Source organism: Podarcis gaigeae (genome assembly GCF_964106915.1).
Source record: "Podarcis gaigeae genome assembly, chromosome: 6".
Taxonomy (NCBI): domain Eukaryota; kingdom Metazoa; phylum Chordata; class Lepidosauria; order Squamata; family Lacertidae; genus Podarcis; species Podarcis gaigeae.
The window spans coordinates 73,915,284-73,921,283 of record NC_139682.1 but is presented as its reverse complement, the minus strand read 5'-3'; the positions used below and the strand labels follow the sequence as shown (position 1 = coordinate 73,921,283).

General features: G+C 44.3%; 1 long non-coding RNA gene across 1 annotated transcript in view; it reads right to left on the bottom strand.

Annotated features, from left to right (window-relative positions):
* Positions 1-839: 839 nt before the first annotated feature.
* LOC310846663 overlaps positions 840-6,000 on the bottom strand; it is a 79,877-nt gene continuing 74,716 nt past the window's right edge. The window contains exon 5 of the long non-coding RNA XR_014565428.1: positions 840-3,684. This is a non-coding gene — a long non-coding RNA (uncharacterized lncRNA). The remainder of the gene's footprint in view (positions 3,685-6,000) is intronic.

The window sequence follows — 6,000 nt, the reverse complement described above, 5'->3', positions numbered from 1 at the left end:
GAGAGAGAGATGGGCTGGCCCCTCCCCAGCCTGTCTGTCTGCGTCTCTCTCGCTACCACCCTTTCTCTACCCCAGGCTGCACTCCTCATTGGCCATACTCTGCACCCTCAAGTGCTTCTGGAAGGCTGGAATGTGTCTCTGAACTCTCATAAGGCCTTTTGCTTCCTGGATGGACAAGAGAGAGGGTGTTGGGTGTGTGGAAATTAGCATTTCTGTAGAATTTACATTTGTTGCTCCAACTAGTGCTATTTTCCCAGCAAAAGAGGTGCCGGAACTCACCATGGACACCTCCCTCATCTCATAGAATAAGTGGCAGCCACCTAAGAGGTTTTGAAACCCACCTGAAAGGTGCCAGAACTGATTTCCTGCAAGTTCTGACTGAAAGCCCTGGCTCCACCCATTTTTGCTTCTCACCACTCCCACTGCTGATAAGTGACCCCTGGAACATTGCCGTTGGGCTCAAAAGTTTTCTGGCCCCTGTTACAGAGGCACTGCTGCTTTTGCCGCAAATTTATCTGCTCATTTTTCCTTTCCCCTTTGTAATTGTGGTGGCTGGTTTCAATTTGCGATGTTGCATCCCACCCTAGCATTGCCTTGCAATGAAAGGCAGGTTAGAAATCATTGCTTTTCTTTCTTTCTTTTATTAATAGAAATATATACAGCATACAAAGCACATTCAATATATCAGGAAACCACAGAAAAACAACCAGCCATGTATCACAGTAATAGGTTAGAAACATTTTCAGTAAATTAAAAAATAAAATAAAACTGTCCTGGTTGAATTCTGCCCTTTGCTTGCTTCTAGACTGATGTCTCAACAAATGTGTTTTTTTTTTGAAGAAGAAGAGAAAAGTATTTTTAATTGGTTGTAATTCAGAGATGCACACAGCCTGGAATTTGGATGTTAAAGGGTTGCACGCAGACTGCATTCCTATCTGGTTTTCGCTAGCGTGAGGCTGAGTGGAATCAACACACAGCATGTCTTAGTAGCTCCTAATTCTAATGCTTCATTTAAAGCATCCCACTTCTGTAAAGTGACAAAATACATTTCAAAATAGGTTTTTAAAAAATCCATTATGAAAGATTAAAATATTCCATTGTTATAGTGAAAGCATCCCAAACTGTTAAAAGCCTATTGTCAGATGTAATTTGAAAGCAGGAACACTCTCTCCCCCCTCCCTGCATGAGATGAAAATTAATTCAACTTTCTATACGTAACATTGCATATAAACAGCAGTTTAGCCTGATGCACATTTTTGGAACTCGTGTTTTTAAAAATTCATGACAACAGGGATTCCAAAGATCCAGAGATCTTAACAATGAAGCAAAAGTAAGGTGAGTACCACTTCGGGTGTACAAAGATCTTTATTCAGTGCAACTATTTACAATATTGAAATGCCAGTGTAAGGAAGCAAAAGCTGGTTGCAGCTTCTTTAGCTGCTGGTATAGATTGTAAAAGCAAAAGGTTTGCAATAATCACATTTAGTATTGACAGTATTTGGAATAATTGCTCAGGATATGATGTGTTTTGTTCTCAATACAGCCCTGCTAGGGAGACAGAGGCAGGGACTGGTCCAAGGAAGGTTCATGACTGCGTGGGTTTGCACCGAGGTGTCCCTGATCCCAATCTGATTCACAATCCAGTGCTGCAATGGTCATCTGTCAATAGTTGACTGTGCACATTTCACAACATATTAAAACAGAGACAGCATAAGCTGAGCATTGCCCCCCCAGAGAACACAATTCTGCCTTTGCACTTCGTGAATCAAACTCCTCCTCCCTCCCCCCGCTTCTTGTCTATCTGCTCCTCTGCCTCTGCACCAGGCTCCTCCATTTCTCATCATCGTTCCCTCTGCTTCTTATTATTTCTGCCTTAAATCAATTTGTGTTAAACAATCACCATTGCCCATGACAACTCCACTTTATTTCTGTCTCTCTTCTGCTCATTTGGAAGCAGACTTTGTGGTGCCATCCTAACAAATGAGAGTTATTTAAAGAGTGGCCCAGTTCCCCCTTTTAAAAACAACAACAACAACACCATGATGCTTTGATCCTGCAGCCCGATAATCCAACCAGCCTGCCCACCCCCCAGATGATCAGTCACAGTAAAGTATGACTAGCATAGCTAGTTCACATAGCCTAGCAGAGTGCGATGTAAACAAACCAGAGATGCTGGTGAAACATCATGCAATAGGAGGGCAGATGGGGCTGGGTCTACTACTAGATAAACTGAAGGGTGCTTTGAGAGTGGCTGGGCAGGAGACACATACATCTGATCCACTGGACAGAATCCACCAGGAAGTTATGCTTGAGTGTCACTGAAATTCCTGTCTGGGGCTGCCATCTAAAACATCTAGAGGACCCTTGGTTGAGGAGCTCTCCTTGGTTGGTAGCAGCTCCCTGGAGTCTTGGGCTCTCTCAAAAGCTCCATCATCTCAAAACAAAACTAGAGACTCCAGAAACCAAATCTGGGATTTTGTGTGTGCGAAGCATGTGCTTCTGCTGTGACCTTTCCCACAGTTCCTGGTTGGTTGTGTTTGCCACATTGCTTATTGGCAAAGTGGGAGTCATTTCCCTTTGTCTTCATCAGGAACCACCCAAAATCCTGAGCCAGCTCAAAACCTGGCCAGGGTGCCCTTTGTTCTATGCTGCTTAAAAGGAATAGAGGGTGTAACCTGGTGCAGAACAGAAGCACCAGCTTGTGAGGCTCTGATCCTGTGGACAGGATGCAAGTCAAATAAGCACCTGCCCAATCAGAGCTGAACAAACTCACTTTGCATGGCACCTTTGGACCAGATTGTTGCCATGCTCTTACAGTGGTGTAGCTGAATGTATACGTCTCCTAGGGAGCAGGCCTGAATGCACAATTTTGAGCCAGTGCAGAATTTTGGATTTGTAACAAATGTTTAAAGCAAATTTCTAGTCCTTAAGGATTCAGAGATAAAGCTGAAAACATCTGGGTTGATCTCTCACAAGCCAGCATCAGGTATAGAACTTGGGAGTCCCTTCCAACTCTATGATTCTACTACTCAAGGTGTTCCAGTGCTTTGTGTGAATGAATGAATAAATCAATTTATTTCGGTCACTGGCCAGAACGAGTGCCTTGTGTTTCTTCCAGGAGCGAATGGAAACATGCTAAAACATAGAAAAACACAGATGTTCACAAATGCACTTACTTTTTCCTAATTAATTTGCATTGCGGAATTTTGCTTTTCTCAGTGCAGAAATCAGGTAGGGAGGGTTGCAAGTCTGCGTAGTTTCCTGCTTATGCATCACATGTCAGTGCAATGTCTCTCAGGATCAAGGCATCAAAGTCCGAAACACCATTTTTACATCCTTCTGTTCTCACCAGGGGGTGGAAATCACCTCTTGTCTTTCCCAACCCCCCCATCTCATCTTACAGCTCCTGCTCTCCATCATCCCCTTTCAGCCCCACCTGAGGTTATTGCCCTATCATGGGCTCACCAGAATAGTCTTCGTAAGCTCCTAGTTGTGGACATCTCTGCAAACTGGCTCCAAGTGTGGAACTTCAGAGCCCTGAATGAACTGACTGATGAACGCTAGATTGGTTTGAAAATTCCCTTGATGATTTAGAAGTGGTGAAGGTGGTGTGTTTACTGGGGCCTTCTCCCATTGTGGAAGTTGTGCTGTTGGCTTCAGAAGATCAGGGAGGCATCCTATTGGCTGCAAGAAAACACAGGCTAAAGATTTGTGCAACGCATGCATTTATTTGTTTATTATTCACCCCACATCTTGCATTCTGTTTAGAAAAGCTAAGTCAATAAGTTCTTTCAGATATGATCTAAAATCTTGTCTTTTTCAACTCAGGTCTACTCATATTGATCTGGTGTTTCTTGCATTCCCTCTCAATAGCAGGGGAAGCTTTCATTTTCATTTTTTCTCCCCCGTTATTAGCTTACTACATACTAAACTTTGCTTAGTCTTTAGCTAGATAGTGATGAATGCCGCAGTATTATTAGTTTCGCCATTTATGCCTGTATTTTGCGGGGGGGAGAGAAAAAAAGAATGAGAGCATGGGAAGAGGGGAGGGAATATCTGAAAATGTGCAGGGAATAAAATCCAGAAACTGCCAGCTTTTGTAGAGATGTATATTGATTTTATCACACTGTATGTGGAATTCAGGTATTGGGATCAAAATTTGATTTTGTTAAAAGGAAAAGAAAAACACCTCTTTAAAAAAAGCCAAGCAAACTGCAGAGGGGGGGGGGAGAGAGAGAGAGAGAGAGAGAGAGAAGTATAATCACCCCTGGCTGTTATAGGTCTGATAAACATCCATAGACCACATCACCACATGTGATTTCAAAAAGTCCACATGCCTTCATCTTCTGCACTGGCTTTGTAAAGAGGAAGCTGATAAACAAGAAGGTGTGTAGCAAGTTCTTCGGGAATCAGCCTGAAGCTAAGTAAAGAGATTCTGATTTCCCCGGCTTGAATCACAGAAAAATAATGTGTTGGTCACGCTACTTCTAAAAGGACAACACACACTTTTTGGATATCTGCCCAAATACACACAATATCTAGACAAAAGGCAAACTGTGTGTGTGTTACAGTGCATGCCCAGCATTCGGTTAGTGTCAATGTTCAAAGCTGAATGTTGATAGCATCTGGTGGGTTTTCTGAATATCTGGGCACACCAGCATATTCCCTCACTTTTCAGACACCCTCAGGCAGGGGGAACACATCCCGTTTCACCACCTGAGGCAAAACTGGAACATGTTGCCACGCCTGCTTAATGCTGCCCTGCCACCAACACTGTGCCCATCTTACCTGTGTTGTGTGGCGGCACCTGAGAAGCACCCACAGCGGCACTGACTTCCGGTGAGATCTGATGAGATCTCACCAAAGTCTGTTAAGAGGTCATGCACTCCATGAGACCAAGGTGGAAAATGGTGCCACAGCTGAAGGAAGAGATAGTGGGAAGGGCAGTGGAGGTGAGGTGGATGACACCTCTTGGGCTTCTGCCACTCGAGGCAGATGCCTTGCCCCGCCTCATCAGTGGGCCAGACCTGTCTTCAAGTGAACATGGTTAATTCCTATTTAGGCAACATTCACTGTTGATGCTGACAATCACCTAAACCTGGATGGGGAAACCTGTGGCCCTCCAGAATTTGTTGGACTAGAACTCCCATCATCCCCAACTCTTGGCCATGCTAGCTGCGGCTGATGTGAATCGGTGTCCAAGAAAATACAGAGTGCCACTGGGTCATCACATCTGACCCAAACCATGGTTTAGTTGAGAGGTAGACTTCATGGTACTCTCCAGATGCTACAGCTCCCATGTTTTGTAACCGGTGGCCATACTGGCTGGTTCTGAACATCTGCAGGTCACCACATTGCCCAGCCCTGGTTTAGTTATCAGGTTCAAGTCATGGTGAGTTTCAGGCTCATGTGATCCCAACTCGGTTCCTGGAGTGGAACAGAGCTCAGTCCTCCCTTAGGGGTGGGACAATTATTCAAAGCGGGAGTGGGGCTGGAAATTGTGAACACCACTGACTTTATGAAAGCAGCCCCCATTCAAAGCTCCCATTTTTGAGAGCCACCTGCCATTTACCAAAGGCTCAGTGAAAACTGGTTTTACAGCCTGTCTGGAACAGAAAAAAGGTGTTATTGTGAAAGACCCAGCAAGCCCCAGTCTAGGGTTGGTAAGCTGCTTTTGCCTTGGCAGGCCACGAGTCCTAGAGACCTGTGGGTTAAGCCCACCCAATAGCACAAAAGAGAGGAACTTGCTAAATGCCCTTACATTATTCCTTTGTACTGACAGATTGCCCCCACCTGCAAATGGCAGTCCAACATTGTAGAGTTCCTCTTTCCTAGACATGAAAATCCACCTAGAAGGTTACGACAGCTTTCCACATTTTATCACCTCCGTAATACCATGTAACATTATTTATCTGTAGATTTAATGCAAGTTCAGTGATCTTTAGAGATTAACATTGAGAAGCGTGATATTAAAAAATACCCAGAGGCTTTCAGAACGCT